Genomic DNA, 17,943 nt, shown 5'->3' with positions numbered 1-17,943 from the left:
ATAAAACCAGGAAATGATAATTAGTAACAAGTTAGTTAATTATAGTGTGATGTGTATGCAATTAATCTCAAACCCAACTTCCTTGCAAGTTGTTAATACCATGATTGAGCTTTGATCGTTTTTAGAATCCCACACAAAAGTTCACTTAAGATAGCATGCATGAAAGTTGACTAGCCATGGCTCTTGCAGTGAATCCACTACTGCAATGGAGACACTACATGCTTGGAAGAAGATTTATATTGATGTCAGATCATGAAGCGCTGAGATATTTGTTTGATAAGCCCAAGTTAAATGCTAGACAAGTTAGATGGTTGGCTTTAATCGGTGAATTTGATTTTGAAATAAAACATATTAAAGGAAAAGAAAACTGAGTAGCAGATGCACTCAGTAGAAGTCTACAAGTAGCGCACTTGGCAGCGATAAGCACTTGTGTGTTTAACACCTAGGAAAGGATCAAAGAGGCATTAGCATGTGATGAGCATTTCTAGCATGTGAAGAAATGCTTATATCAAGAATCAAAAGGAGCAATGGGAAAGAGCTACAAGCTCATTGATGATGGTATGTTGTTGTTCAAGGACAGGTGGTATGTGCCTAGTGCGAATGACTCGAAGAAGCTCATAAGGGATGAGTTTCATAAAGGCCATACTCAGGTCATCCTGGCTATCAGAAAACGATAATAGACATACACAGATGAAGAAGGAAGTTGTTGAGTACATTGTTAGGTGCTTGGAATGCTAACAAGTCGAAGTAGAATGCAAACATCTAGTAGTATTGCTACAACTAATCCCAATTCATGAGTGGAAATGGGCAGTGATATCTATGGAATTCATTACGGGATTATTGAAGACAACCAAACAACATGATGCCATCATGGTTGTAGTAGACAAATTGAGTACACAAGCTCACTTTATAGCCGTCAATTCCAACCTCGAAGCCATTGACATAGCTCAGATATTCATGAAGGAAAAATTCAAATTGCATGGCATATCTAAGAAAATCATCTCATATTGGGGTGCCAAGTTCATTTCCAATTTTTGGAAGGCATTGTTTGCTAGTTTTGTAAGCCAACTAGCTTTTAGTACAACATATCATCGTCAGGCAGATGATCAAACCAAAAGGGTAAACATGATTCTCGAAGACATGTTAATGATGTATGTCATGCGACAACCAAAGAAGTGGGAAGAATTCTTGCCATTTTTTGAATTCACATACAACAAAAGGTACCAAGAGTCAATGAAGATGAGCCTGTTCGTATGGTCAGAAATGCATTACCCTTGTCAGTTGGGATGACCTAGTGAATAAAGTGGTCCTTGGACTTGACATGTTGAAACAAATGGAGCATGAAGTAATCAATATCAGGTGGAAATTGAAAGTAGCCTAGGATAGGAAAAAGAGTTATGTAGATCAGTAGAGAATGCATAAAGAATTCCAAGTGGGAGAGCATGTATATCTCCGCATCAAACCAAGGAAGAGCTCACTGAAAGTGGGGTCTTGTGCTAAGTTAGCACCTAGGTTTTGTGGACCATTTCAGATTTTGGAAAGAGTGGGACCAATGGCTTATAAACTAGCCTTACCACCTATTGTAAAGGCACACAATGTATTTCACATTTCTTTGCTTAAAAAGTATGTACATGATACTGATAATGTAATTGATTAGTTTGTGATGCAAGTGGAATTCGAGGGAGAATTTCAACTAGAAACATTGTGCATCATGGACTGGAGATAGATCATGATTCAAAATTGAGTAATAGAACAAGTCAAGGTACAATAGAAGCACTTTGGACCAAATGAAGCAACATGGGAGATGGAAGATAAAATGAAGGTACTCTACCCAGTTTTGGTTTAATGATTAAGCAAATGCAAGAGTTGTGGTTATAAAGCTTAGTTTTGTTCTTTTGCTTTCTAGTTACAAAACACTGAGGAAAATGTTCCTTTAAGGGGGTGGGGTTTGTAATAGTCCCACCTTTTTACCCCTGTTTTTGTATGTGTGATCAAAATTGTGAAATATAGCGTGGAAGCCATGACTAATTGAGACAAATCTTATAAACAATTAAAGTATTATTATTTTCTTGTAAATAATTAAAAAAATGTAATGTTGGGTGGAAGCGAGGGACACAGAGACCCAAGTCCGAGGGAAAGTGGAGGAGTGGGAGAGTGACAAAGTGGATTACAATGCCCCTCAACCTTGAAGATGGAGAAGGTGGCACAATTAATTGAACCACTTCTTGACATATAGCAGGAGATGTGATTGGACAAAGGGAGAGGGAGTGCCCAAAATTTTCTTTTACTTAGTAAGTTGGAAGAAGGGGGTAGGCACTCTCTTCGATAGATGAAGAGACACAAGAAAGGAAACAAAAAGAAAAAAGAGAAGTGAAAGTAGAAGAAAAAAGCGAACAGGGAAAAATGTGAAGAGGAAACAACTGAAGCAAATACTGGTGCAAGGAGAACAAGACTAGAGAGAGATAAGTCCTCGGACATTGGCCATGCAGTGCATGGAGCAATGTCGGAGTTGTGACTAAAACCTATACTCTGGATTTGGGATGTTATTCCCCACATTGATGTGTTTAAGGCCACCAAACTGTGTGTTGAAGCCTCACTGGTCAGTGGGAGACTTAGTGGATGACTAAATCACTATGGTGCTAGTTGTATAGTTATTAACCACCTGGATAGGGCAATATGAGTAACTATGGCGCTTGCTAGATAACTGATAATCAATTGGACAATGTATTGGAAACTCTTGTGGTGCTTGCAATGAAAAGACAACTAAGAGATCACATGGATAGTGGATTTAACCTAATGGACTAAGTAATACTCCGTTTGGATATTGGGTGAAGCCTTGTGATTGAACTCAAAGGAGTAAGTGAGTCATTGTAGCATTTACTACTAGAGGGTAGTTGAGAATCCACCTAGACAGTAGACTCCATCTCTTGAGTGTCTACCAAGCCTTGGTGTGAATTTTTTGCCTTAAGTGTAAATTTTCCTTGAGTAAGCATCCCCTTAGACATTGGGTTGAACTTAGGGGTGGTCAATTGCAAAAAAGTTGCATTGTAGTTGGCTTATGGTTGGGTGGAGAGTTGGAGTCCTTGATTTAGTTGCTAGCCATCTTTACATACTCAAATAAGTCAAATGCACTGATATAGTGAGTTATGAATTTTGTTGTTCCATGAATTGCATATGTATATATGAGCTCTTGTATATCACTTGATTAGTGAATATCATCATTATGCTCATGATTTGCATGATATCTCATAGGTTATGAGTTTACTAGATACATGGACTATGTTGCCTAATGTTATGTTCATGATGGATGTGAGAAATTGTGTGTTTATGCTCACTTAGAGGATTTCTAAGGCTTATGAATAAATATAGCTCAACTTGGTCAATGGACTTGTGATGTCTGATAGATACATTGTATTTCTTCTTGTGCAATTATTCAAATCAATGATCCTCATGTTGGAAAAATGATAAATCACATGTCTTTAAATGAGTTTAACTAGCCTGTAGTGGGGAAGTAGAGCCATATTCTTTCATATGTTGTTATGCATGTCAATTGGAGATTAAGGTCTTTGGACCTTAGGGCCACAATCCTTAATACATAGAGGAGATGTCTTGGGGCAACTTTTTTTCTTTGTTTTGTTGAACACCCCAACTTGGTGCTTCTTCTACTCAACGAGACCACTGGGGTGAAAAGACCACTGGTATATGCATATAAGCGTGTGGGAGAAGACCAACGCCAAGGGGTTAACGAAAAACCTCACCCCATCAGAACTAGGACTTGTGGGCCCCATCGGGTCGCCAGACCCCGAGGGTAGTTGCGTGAGCTTTGGTGTGGAGATGCTCGATGTCGATGGCCTGATTTCAACCATCGACCATTTGCCACAAAACTTACATGGGTGAGGAGGTAAGGAAACACTGATGTCAAGACATTGAGATATCGTAGACTGGTGGGCTCCACCTTGGGTCTCAGACCTTAGACCTCATAACTTGGAATTTTCTAATGGAGGTTAGAATAGAGGGAGGTGAGGAACCCTGATGCAAACATGCTAAGATGAAATGGGCCAGTGGGCTCCACATTAGGCACATAGTATAACGAAGTGAAGCACGAATCTTGGGTCTTCATTAGAGAAATTTTAATGTAAAAAAAGGGCCTCAAAACAAAAAATGTACAACAAAAAAAACTTTATAAGAACCAATAGGATTTAATATGATGATTTCAACCATGGGGATGATTCACCATTTTTGGAGTAAAAAGGTAAAAAACAAAAAAACAAAAAAACTTTATAAACTCATATTTTCAACTTATCTCGCTAAGATTTTACTCAAATTTCGAGCAGTGGCACTCGTTGGACGCAGAATTTAATTTTGCATCCAAGGAGTACCCATGTTGCGTACTTTAGATGGGCCTTACTACATGAAAAATGTGAAATACATGAAAAAACGTGATTGCAATCACATTTTTCGTGTAATAGGGTCCATCGAAAGTATGCAAAATGGGTAATTCTTGGATGCAAAACTAAATTTTGCATCCAACGAGTGTTCCTACTCGAAATTCGAGTAAAATCTTAGGGAGATAACTTGAAATAATAGTTAATTTGATGATGTAATCTAATCTTATTTTATTATATCCATTATTATTTTATAATATTCCATAGGAGGCCCATCTTAGACCTCAAAACTTCTCTAATGGGACTTAGGAGTTCAAACCTTACCGTTTCTAAACTGAGGTAGGCATAGAAGGAAGCGTGAGAACCTCATGTCGAGATGACGTGGCTTGGGGGTGATTTGGCTTGGGGGTGGACCCTATCGAGTTTGCAAGTCTCCGAGCCACTGGGATTTTCAAAGGATCTAAGTGGAGAGTTCGCGTAGAGATCGATGGTTCATATCGATCTCGATAATTACATGTGTTATCATTCTGTGGTTCACACCACACTTAAAGCAAGTTAAATCTCCTTTCAAATGGAGCAAAATCACTATGATTGGCTCGTGCATATGGAGAGAGGTGTCACCTTTTCACTTGTGAAGTTTGTGTTAAACTGCGTGCTAGTTAATTGGGTGAAATCTATCACCACCATTAAATCAAGGGATTATGCGCCTTCAAATCAATGGTTGAGATCGAGGGGCCCTCCTCGTGGTTGATGTTTAACGCGCAGGAGGGGTAGAGTTGGCATTAATGCAAACCAACCCATCCTTGATCAATGAATGAGATTAATCGAGCGCAACCCACCCCCCCCCCCCTTGAAGTTCAAAACCATCCGCGCTACGAACTATTTTGGTCAAGGTGATTTCATACCCCAACAGAACATACATTAGTGTAGGTGTCTTAGTGGATTACTAAGTGGCCACAATAGTGCCACATGGGCTAGGAAAGGGCCACATGAGTGCCACATGGAGATTCATGGACTGGCGTGGACTCTTTATATTAGGAAAACCTCTAATGAGCATAACTTGCGATCCATGATTCAAATCGAGATAAAATTAGTATCATTGAAAAGTTATTGACGAGCTGAACGAAATGGTGGTATTAGTTTAAGTTTTGTAGACCTTCAGAAAATGAGGTTTTATGATCCCACCTTCATAACAAACCTTGGAGGTTGGATCAAAATGAATAAGTAACCCCCTCGCATCCTGGGATGGTTAAGGGGGCGGGAGGTGGTTATTATAACAAACGGTGATCTCTTAAAATAACAATAAGTCATAAGCTAAACAAGAATCCACTCAATTGGTGAGGTAAAGAGTTTGACCCCAAAAAGAAAGGCTACAAAAAATGTAATATAAAAATAAAAGTGGTTGATGAGAAGAAAAATAAGAGGAAATATTCCTTCAAACAACCAATCAAGCATATATTAATACTTAATTAACTTTTTTATGCATCCTCTATTTCATTACATTTCCTTCTAGCTATTATATTTTGTTCCTCCTTCTCTATCATGAGTATAAGAACAAACATAAACATATACATGACAATAAGACTGTTATGAAACCAGCTCAAGAAAATGATAGAAAAGATAGATCGACGCCTTAGAATTCAACCTCTTCGAGGGGGCAACCTCCTTTACATTACATAAATAAACAATTCTTGGATGATACAAATGAAAAGACCTCCTTTCTATATATAGGAGTCTAAGGGGTCATAATATAATCAGAGCCGACATAACAATAATAATGTAAGGGCACAATAATAACAATAGTGGGCTTCTATGTGGCACAATAGTAACAATATGGGCACTACATGTGTACATCAATATAATAAGTGGGTTGTACTAATAACAATAAGGGGTTACACTAGTAGTATAGGGGTCTAACATGCCCCTCTCCTTCAAAAAGCGTTGTCCTCAAAGCTTGAGTAGTTCTTGATGCTTCTGTATAAAATTCTTGTCCTCCCATGTGGAATCTTCAGTGGGTAAGTTCTTCCACTTGATGAGATACTCTGAAATTGACCGATTTCATCGCTGTCAGGTTCTTGTTTCTGTGACTGCTCCAGGTTCCAATATGATTTTTCCTTCCTCTTCAATTTCTGGAAATATTGTTTGAATTGGGATCTTTTGCAACTTTTGAACAAGTAGCCATACTTCTTCATCCTTCTTCCATTCATCCCTTGCTTCGATTATCCAATTTGGTTGGATAATAGAAATAGCACAAAACAATGCTTCCACATCCTCATCCTTGAAGAGTCTTCCCATTCAGTAAGGTCGCCATTTTTTAAGTGCATGTAGTATTGCCAACATTTCATTCTCATAAATAGCTTGCTTGAGATGTAGCAGTAAAAATACTCAATCACCTACATCAAAACATTTTTCACTACGATGTTGATCTACCTGTTGTTTCGTTTGATTTTGCACCGAAGTGGCATTATCCTTTAAAAGTTGGGGAACTTGTTGTTGATGCTCCATGTGATCTTTCTCTGCTTGAACCTTTTTCTTCTTGATATGTCCTTCTATCTCTAGAGTTTGAGGAGTGGTAATTTCTTCCAATCCTTTACAAGATATGGTCGGATTCATTTCTTGATGCTCGATGTGTTCTTTCACTTCTTGAACATTTTTCTTCTTGATATGTCCTTCTATCTTGATAGTTTGAGTGGTAATTTCGACCAATGAATTACAAGATATGGTTGGATTCATTTCTTCTTTCTCGAAGTGATCTTTCACTTCTTGCACCTTTTTCTTCTTGATATGTCCTTCTATCTTGAGAGTTTGAGGAGTGGTAATTCTTGCCAATTCTTTATAAGATATGGTCTGATTCATTTCTTCTTTCTCTAGAGTGGGGTCCTGGCGTATATCCTCTTCTTTTGATGTTTTTTTATCCTTTGCTTCCTCCTCTTCATATTCTATGTAAAATAATTTCTTCTTAGCACACTTATGACCTTTAGTGCATTTGCTATCACAATTGTAACAAAGCCCTTTTTCTCTTTTTTCTTCCAATTGTTGTGGTGTAACCCTTGTAGGTTGTGGAAGGCTAGGAGAAACAACACTTCCATCTTTATAGTCATGAGGGGTATGCTTCATGGTTTCCATAATTTTTCTTTCCACTATGTCACAAAGCCCTTTTACTCTTTCCAATTGTTGTGTTGTTGCTCTAAAGAAGGTGTTGCTCTTTGTATCCTCATAATGTGTTATCATTTCCTTCGTGAAAATTGACCACGTAACAAGTTGTTTACGAGAACAAAGCCCTTCATACCATAAATATTGATCTGGTTCTAAATATGAAGATGCAATACATACCTTTTTGTAACAGTGGTACACCATGTAGATCAAAATATTTCTCCCTCTGAAGTATCCAATTTACCATATCCTTGCCATCAAACTTCCTCATCTTGTTTTTTCTTGATTTTAGGAGCTCGATCTTGAAACGACTGTAACTCTATACTTTTGAATCTTTAAGTCCTGAAATTGCGACCTATAGTAGCCCTCTGCGTCCTCTTTCCAATGCCACCAGTCTAATCCAAATTGGATTCTCCAAGAAAGAGCTATGCACAATCTCCCAAGATGACCTGATTATAGACCTTTCCAGAAGAGCGAAATTTTATGAAGTGCCACGTGTCACTGTTTCGACCTTTGGCTCTAAAAAATATATACAAGAAACTATAGTTCGTCCTCTTTCTGTACCTTCTTACGAAATTTCAATCCAATGCTGAGAGAGAAAGTTATAACGATTTTCCCCAGGTCACTTGTTTGGAATGTAATTCAGGAGTCTGCAAAAAGACCAACTTCCACAGATCATATCTCTGCAAATATTGTGCGAAAAACTCTAAAATTCGGACTCGAGATTTAGCGCGATTTCTTCTCAAAGGGGTTTTCTTTTTTAGCTTTTGAAACGTTGCAGAAAAATTTTTATAGCGAAAATGACACAATGACCTATTTGGAGCAGCAAAACCCTAGAATCCAAAGCTCTGATACCAAATGTTATGAAACCAGCTCAAGAAAATGATAGAAAAGATAGATCAACGCCTTAGAATTCAACCTTTTCGAGGGGGCAACCTCCTTTACATTACATAAATGAACAATTTTTGGATGATAGAAATGAAAATACCTCCTTTCTATATATAGGAGTCTAAGGGGTCATAATATAATCAGAACCGACATAACAATAATAATTTAAGGGCACAATAATAACAATAGTGGGCTTCTATGTGGCACAATAGTAACAATATGGGCACTACATGGGTATATCAATATAATAAGTTGGTTGTACTAATAAAAATAAGGGGTTACACTAGTAGTATAGGGGTCTAACAAGGACCCAACACACAATACAAACAATACAATATAAACAATCAATATGGATATGGAAGCACTTCCATACAAACAAATTTAAACAGAATATCACATGCAAGGTTACACTACAACTACAAAAGGCATACTTGGGATGGAATAGCGTTCAACCTATTATTATATATTGGGTACCTTGTCATTGATGTCTATAGGGAGAAGACTCTTTTCTATGAGGAGGATAGGATAGGGTGTAATCTTTTTAATTTCATTTGGATCTGCCTTGTATTTATGCATAACTCTCTAAAGATATTTCATCACCAATCTTCACATTCTTGTGAAGTAATAGGGGTAATGAATGTGTTGGAGGAATATTTTTTTATCAATATCCAAAGATCCATTGATTTAGAATTATGTTCAAGGCGACAATAAACTTTTTGCCCTCAGCTTTTCCTTTGATCAATGTTATAATTCTAGTTGACTTTTCCATGAATATTGATTCCAAGATATTTGTATGAAGTCACTTCCTCCAACTTCTTGTTTCCATATATGAAAGTATCGTATCCAATATTTTTGGAATTAATTATCATGACTCACACTTTGTTAGTATTAGCATTCATACCCATAATAGAGTAGAAATCCAATAGGATTCTCTATTTCTTGTCAAGATCATAGGAACTCCTTACCATAATGACGATATTATCAACATACAGAAGAGTGGTGACTGTACTGATGAGAGTTGTGTCTCATAGCCCGCTTCTTCCAAACAAACTTCTAATCTGTCAATGCATATGCCAAAAAGGGTAGGGACAAGGGACAACCTTAATTGACTTTTAAATTACAATTAATTTCTTCTAATTAGTTGTCAGATTTCTCAAGCTTCACAATAACATTCTCATACAACCTTGTGGTAGTAATCCTCAATTCGAAATGGACCTTTATCTCTTCTAATCTGTTCCAAAGGTTTACTCGATATTGTGTCAAAATATTTTCTTAAATCAATGAAATAAGACAAATATTAGTCTTATTATTATGATACTTCTTGACAACAATCTTAAGAATAACAAGGTGGTCCACAATTGAATGATATCTCATAAGCTCATACTATTATTTAGCTCTTTTTCTATGACTTTTTGGCCATAAGCTAGCCTTGCTTTTAATAACTCCACACATCATAACTAAAATTGGGCTAGTAATAACATGAAATATTTTCATCCCCACTTTTAAAAATAGGTACAATGAGTATCCATGGCTTCGAGAATTTTTGCTTCATTACTAAAATGAAGAGCTTGTGTATGTGAGGGATAAGGATAGACCCTCTAAATTTAAAGATTTCGGCTTGGTAGCCTTCAATTTCCTATACTTCCTCATTTTTGAGTTGATTCTCCTCAACACTTTTCCTTCCATAGAATAAAATCCATCCTCTATAAGAATCCATTCTCATGACATCTGCTAATCCATATAATTTTATTCAAAAGATCATGTTATTTTTTTCAAGTTTGTGAATTAATTTTTTCTACCAAAACTTCTTAGCATCATATAGGTGCAAAATATGTTCTTGCTTTTGATTTTTATAGCATATTTTTCCCTTTCTAACTAGGCTTTTGTATATATTCACCTTATCAAGTTTTAAGGGCTCATTAAAAGAATTCCTAATGGTTTTCCAAATAATTTTAAGTCCATTATCATAATAAGGGTTCATTATTTTATTATTCTTTCTACATGACACGTTGATCAAGAACTTGTTATTATTCTTTTTACATGACACATTGATGAAGAACTTGTTAATGGAAGTTGAAAGGTCATAAAATTATGATAGAGGTATTTGATGTTGTTGGAAGATTTAAATTCTTTAAGAAGAGATCAACTTTATTTTTTGTCAAAAATATATGCTTTTAATTATCACAAATTTTTCCATGAAGATTTATACATGGAAGAATGGTTTTGTGTCTGTCTTTCTTTCTTTGTTTCTTTTTGTTGTGAGGTAAACACACATGAGGGATTTGAACTGATGAACTTTTCACATGGACTGCCTTAACAATGCACCCATTCACCATCAATCCAAAGCCTCGTGGGCTACATGGAATAATTGTTTTAAAATAAATTTAAAATTATTATTATTATAATTTGTGCCAGTGTGTATCCTAGGTGATTGTGAGGTAGGAATGGAATGCTCCTCACCTAGATTAAATTCTCGCAAGTGACATGATGAATATTTACAACATCGACGATATATATATATATATATATATATATATATATGGAATATGCAACTTTGTACTTGTAAAAAAATCATATATTATATGAGTATTTTTTTCATGTTTAATATTTTATATTTTTATTTTTAATAAACTATTTTAAATTACTTAAAAAAACTAATAAAATGTAAAACTTAATTAGGTTAATGTTTCTCCAATATAAATTTAATTAACTATATTTAAAAATAAATAAATAATCATTATTTTTCATTTATTTTAAGTATAATGTTATAAAATATTTAAAACATGTTCGGTTGTTTTTTTATTTAAGTAAAAAAAAAATTAACTTAAAAAAAATTAAAATAGTTAAATTAAAAATAAAAATAAAAATAAAAATATTAAGTTAATTTTATTTAACTATTAAAATTAAAATTAAGTTTCCTTTGATAGTGTGGTCCATTTTGTGTACTTCTTTTCATAGCTCCCAACGGGGAAATACTATTCCTTAATAGTATCTTGGAAAGAGGTGTGGATGAAAACACTAAGGATTCCTCCTCGATTATTTTCTCACAGTAATTTTCCCACCAGTATTTGACATGGGGGTGGCTTTCAGGAGTGAAAAAGTAATATTTTCTCTATTGGAAAATTTATGGAGCGAAAACTATCCTTCTAGTAGATTTAACCATTTATATAGAGTATTTTCATTTATCTGGCCTTCAAATATGGGAATGTCAAAATTAACTTGTATGTTAAAAAGGGTTGTTCCTCTGAAGTAACTATTAGATGAATATGTTTTTCCCATTTGTATCTCCTGAAGGGTCTAGGAAAAGTTGTCCATTATCTCATTCCTCTATAGCTCAAAATTTTCTTTGAGAAAAAATTTGAAAGGATATCCTACTCCCTCGTCCTTATTTACTTCTTCCATGAGAAGTCGTTGGGGTTGGTGAGGATGGTCTTGCAAGGATTCAACCATTTTGAGCCCCAATTCCTTATACCCTAATCTCATTAGGTACATGAATAGAAAAACAAAGAAAGAGTAGAACATTCTAATACCACTAATCTAGATATATTAAGAAAAGAAATAAATTTATATTTAAATTAAATTAAATACATAGATATACAATGAAATTGAACTTCAATTAATAAAATATAAAATGTTGAAAATTGTTTCATGCAGAATGAAAGTAAACTAGCTTGGGTGATGGTAGTTTATCTCTGAGAAGAGATGTGATGGTTACATGCCTTCTATTTTATGTTACAATGAGGTTGTGATACATTTTTATCATGAACAATTAATGGGAAACCCTAAACATCCAAAAACCTAACTTTAGGAGATGAAATGCCAAATGGTATGGGCGCCAATGGTGTTAGATAGAACATTAACATCCCGAGCTCATAACTTTGGGATATGATTTACGTTTATCATGCACAACAACCCATTAGTAAGGTCTATATGAATAAAAAAAATTTCAACTGCAAACATGAATTAAAGAGACACATTTGTTTGTTTCCCCAAAATACAATGTTTATGACCTCAAAATGGCTCTAATAGATGGGGACCCTAAAACTGCCAAAAATAGAAAACTATCGAAATAGGAAACTATGCTAAAAAATAGGAAATTGATAGGGGTCCAAGTAGAATAGGTGGGTGGCCACCAATATCCACCTGAATCAATTACCTTTCAAAGAGAATACTAGTGGGAGAGAAAGATTAGTTGAACCTAGAAGATTAACAAGACACTAATAAGGGAATTAGAAGGTGAATCCTAACCTAGATTTCTTCAAATCCTTCCCGATAGTCAGGGGTGGAGCTCAGAGGGAATCAATACATATTTGGTTCAAGGTTGGGAGGATCATGGAGGCCTTTAAATTATTCCTAAAAATAATTCTATAAGTATATGATTGATTAAATAGTGAATAGTATAAATATGATTGTTATAAATGTGCAATAAAGAGTAGGATATATAATTATTGTAAAAGTTAAAGTTCTAAAATAATAAATTGTTGAAAGTAAATACCATTGTGGTTGAAGATAAATGTTTGTGTATTAGAAAATGCAATTATGCCTAGATAACCTTATTGTTGAAGTTAAATGGTTGTGAACATGCACAAGATACAAGATTTCTTATAGTCACGGGTAGTGGCAAGAGGATACTATGAATAATTCAATGAATAAACATTACAAGTGTAAAGAAAAATAAAAAGTATCAATCTAATTAGTTACATGATGAAATTTTTGAAAGGATAAGTATGGCCTACAAGGAGAGTCATATTTGTTTTTAAATAAATGAAAGTCTATATTAAATAACCATCTGAACCATAAATGGAATAGGAACATGAAACAATGAGTGCCATGTAAACATATATGAATACTCACTAAACAAATGTATAAGAACTTTTAAATTGCATCCAAGGGAACCAATTGTATAATAACCTCATACGAGACAAGAAAATACTTCGACAAAGGGAAGAAAGACCCATGTGCAAAACCTTTGTGCAATACTTAAATGCATAAGCTATATGGCATATTTCAATGGGGTTGTGCCTTTAAATAGTTTTCAATAATACAAGTATATCTACTACCAACCTAAATATGATAATTGTGAAACCCCAAATGGGAATTAATCAAAAGTAAGCAAGTGGGATGACATAGTATAAGGAAACTAGCAAGAATTATAAAAAAAATTATAGGCACGCGAAGTCACTAAAGGCGAACGAGAAACCACTAAAAGTATAGACAATTCTTCTAGAAATTTTTCCCTAAGTCCAACATGCTGCAAAATCATACCTGGTACTGGCCAACCCTCTGGGAAAATTCTTTGAAAGGAAAACAAGCTATTTTATAATGGTTTTATCACATATTATTTACCTGTAAATGGTCAGATAAGGTCACCATAACTATACAAAGAAAACAATAATTAATCATTTAATATTAATGCTTCGAAAGAAAAAATGAAATAGAAACAAAAAGACCTTTGTAGAAGACAATTTTTGGGACAGGGTTTGAAAATGTTAACTGAAGGAAAGTTGTTGACTAAACTCTGGAAGGGTCAGAACCACCAACAAATTTCCATAGAAATTTTGGTGCTGCAACTAAAGAAAAAGCCTACACATAGAGTGTAAAAATCTTTGGAGGGATCCAAGCTTCCATTAGTGTTTGTTTTTACTGGAAAACAATCCATAGGATAGCATTCAACTTCAAGGCGTTAAGTAATAATCAAATAAAATTTACAAGAATCGTGTAAAATATTACCATAGTCAAACTTGTACATCATTCTACTCATGTGTGTAATCCACTCTAGAGTATCAGAAGGTCCACCAAGGTAGATTCACCAATAGTTTGAACTTTCAAGAAATAAGGAAATAACCTATAGTTGCGGTTGGTTTGAATGTAGTTGTAGAGGTCATTCTCATCGCAAAGCCATCAACACAATTCAGAAATCATGATGGTGAGGTTGGGTAGGGTAGTTACCCAAATTCTTGCTCAAACAATTTCCATTGTCCATTAAACAAGATATATTTGCCATTGTTCAAACCAATAGTTAGCTACGGTTCCATGAGAGTGGCGGGGACCCAAGCCATAAGTCAAAAATCATGTGACGTTGGTCTAATAAAACTTCATAAGATCCACTAACGTTGAGCCACCAAGAATTTGACAATAAACCTTTCAAGAAACAAGGGAAAAAACTCTACTTGCAGTAGGGTTGAATGGAATTGTAGAGGTCATTCTCATCGCAAACCCATCAACGCACTTCAGAAATCATGATGGTGGGGTTGGGTAGCGTAGTTACCCAAACTCTAGCTCAAACAATTTGCATTTTCCATTAAACAAACTACAATTGACACTGTTCAAACCAAAAGTTGGTTAGGGTTCCATGAGAGCAGTGTGCACCCAATCCATAAGTACAACCCATAACCAATATATGAATATATATAAGTGTAATGAAAAAGAGGTATAAAGTTCCCAAAATTTGTGAGACTATGGCTTAGAATTCTTCTAAATGTATGTAATGCCTGAAAGTGATGAGACTAGGCCATATAATTATTCTAAATATAGAACACAACTACGAAGCCTAAAAGGTAATATTTTTATGGTATATGATATAAATTTAAAGGTTTATATATATATATATATATATATATATATATAGATAGATAGATAGATAGATAGATAGATAGATAGATAGATAAGAAGACTCAAGATTATCAAGCATCCCATTAAGTGGGAAGAATATTTTATTTTGTGGAGTTCGCCTACCAAAATGGTTACCAAACATCACTCGAATTGAGCCCAAACATCACTCGAATTGAGCCCCTTTGATGCTTTGTATGGAAGGAAATGTCACGTTCCTCTAAATTGGTGCCAACATGAAGATAGACTAAAGCTAAGGCTAGATTAGTTATAAGAATGGAAGAAATAGTAAAAATTATCAGATAGGATTTAAAAGTAGCTCAAGACAAGCAAAAAATTTACACATATCTAAAAAGGACACATAAAGGGTTTCAAGTGGGTGAACATGTCTAGGCTAAAGTAAGACATAAAAAGAGTTCCTTCAATTTGAGGAGCTTCTTTAAGTTGGCCCCTCAATTTTGCAGGCCATTTGAGATATTATCCAATGTAGTGTCAGTGGCCTACTATCTAGCACTACTAATTCATATTAAAATTCATAATGTGTTTTATGTGTCTCTCTTAAAGAAATATATACACAACCCAACTCATATAATTGATTGGCATGTTGTATAGGTCGAACCAGAATGAGAGTTGCAACTCAAACCACTGCAAATTTGGGACCGAGGGGAGATTATAATCCAGAATCGAGCCATCGCCCACATTAAAGTGAAATGGAAGCAGTTTGGGCCTTAGGAGGCCACTTGAGAAATGGAAGATGAGATGAGAAACAATATTTCCTATGTTATTTCAATGAGGATGGATACCTAGAAACACAAAGGACGATGTCCCTTTTAACGGGAGGGGAGATGTAATACCCCTACAGAAATTATTTTGTGTCTTTTTATTTATTTATTGGTTGGAAAAATAAAAACAAAACAAAACATGTGATGAAACATGTCGATGTAAAAAATATTGTCAACAAATGAAAAAAGTAATTATTTTTGGCATGTTGATGCTTGATTTGCCCTCCCTTTAGAACTGACTCTCTCTGTAGGTTTCACGTTGTGCTTCCCTTATCATATGACTTCCTCACATATTCCTATGATCAAAACTGTATGCTTAAATTTTTACGACAATGTGTTTATGTTTGCCTTACATTAAATATATTATTAAAATAATCATTATAACTTATAAAATCATTATTGCATTACACGAATAAGGATGACGGTCTTAAATTAAGCAGCACCTGGAAACCCTTATTAAATAAAATGAAAAAGCATTAAATTAATCTAATACTCCCTCTTAATAACATTTGATAAGTAAAAAAAATATTAAAAAATTAAAAATAAAAATAAAAATAAAAATAAAAATAAAAATAAAAATTACTTCAATTCAAACTAATTCATAACCAGTAACTCATTTATATAACATATCTCATAATTAAATAACAAAAAAGAAAGTTATATATCTTTATAATAATAATAATAATATACTAATAGATAAATAACTAATAATAAGAATAATGTTTAAATTGTATTAAATAAAAAAATAAAAAATAAAATTAAAAAAATAAAAAATAAAATAAAATAAATGAATAGTAAGTAATTAAAATTAATAAATAAACAGAAAATAAATATAAATAATAAAAAAATAAAAAATAAAAAATAAAAAAATAAATAAGAGAGATACAATTAAATAAAATAATATAATACAAATAAATAAATTAACACATAAAATAATATAATATATATAACAAACAAATACTTTCAGATATATTCATTAAAATCTAAAATTTAAAATCATAATAATAATATTAAATAAATATTTAAAAAAAATAATTAATTAATTAATAATTATGTATCATTCAGACATTATAAACTAAAAGATATCAAATAACAAGTAACTCATTTATACAACATATCATATAATTAAATAAGAAAAAGAAAATTATATATCTTTATAATAATAATATTAATGATTATAATAATAATAATAATAATAATATTGTGAATATTAATTATTATAATAATAATAATAATATTAATATTAATAATAATAATAATAATATGAATAACAATAATATACTAATACATAAATAACTAATAACAAGAATAATGTTTAAATGGTATTAAATAAAAAAATAATAAAAATTAAAAATAATAATAATAATAATTAAAATAAATGAATAGTAAGTAATTAAAATTAATAAATAAACAGAAAATAAATATAAATAATAAAAAATAATTAAATAATTAAATAAATGATATACCATTAAATAAAATAATATAATACAAATAAATAAATTAACACATAAAATAATATAATATATAAAACAAACAAATGCTTTCAGATATATTCAATCATTAAAACTTAAAATTTAAAATCATAATAATAATATTAAATAAATATTTAAACAAAATTAATTAAAAAATAAATAAAATTAATTAATTAATTAAATTAATAATTATGAATCAATCACACCGACATTATTAGCAAAAAGATATCAAATATCTTTCTAGACAACTATTAATAGCTTCATAATTATTAGCAAAAAGATATCAAATATCTTTCTAGACAACTATTAATAGCTCCATAATTTTCAGGACTCTCTCTTCTCAAAATACAGATCTCATTGTCCTGATGATGGACTCACTTAGCTAGTCCGAAACATTGGTTTCATAAATTGTTCACAGGTTTTTCCACTAGCATAAAAATTAATAATCAAAACTAAATAAAAAAAAAACAAATTTTAATTATTAAAATAATTATTAAATATCAAAAAAATATAAAATAATAATTAAAATATAGAACATAATAATAATAATAATAAAATTAAATTAAAATAAAAATAAATTAAAATTAAATAAAATTAAATCAAACCTAATGAACAAAGTAATATAAATAAGCATAAAACAAATAAAAAATAAAA

The sequence above is a fragment of the Pinus tabuliformis genome, chromosome 2_1 (genome assembly GCF_031772625.1).
Source record: "Pinus tabuliformis cultivar Carrire ecotype Pingquan chromosome 2_1, CPIR1, whole genome shotgun sequence".
Lineage (NCBI taxonomy): Eukaryota > Viridiplantae > Streptophyta > Pinopsida > Pinales > Pinaceae > Pinus > Pinus tabuliformis.
The sequence above is the reverse complement of the archived record's forward strand: the minus strand, read 5'-3'. Positions refer to the sequence as shown.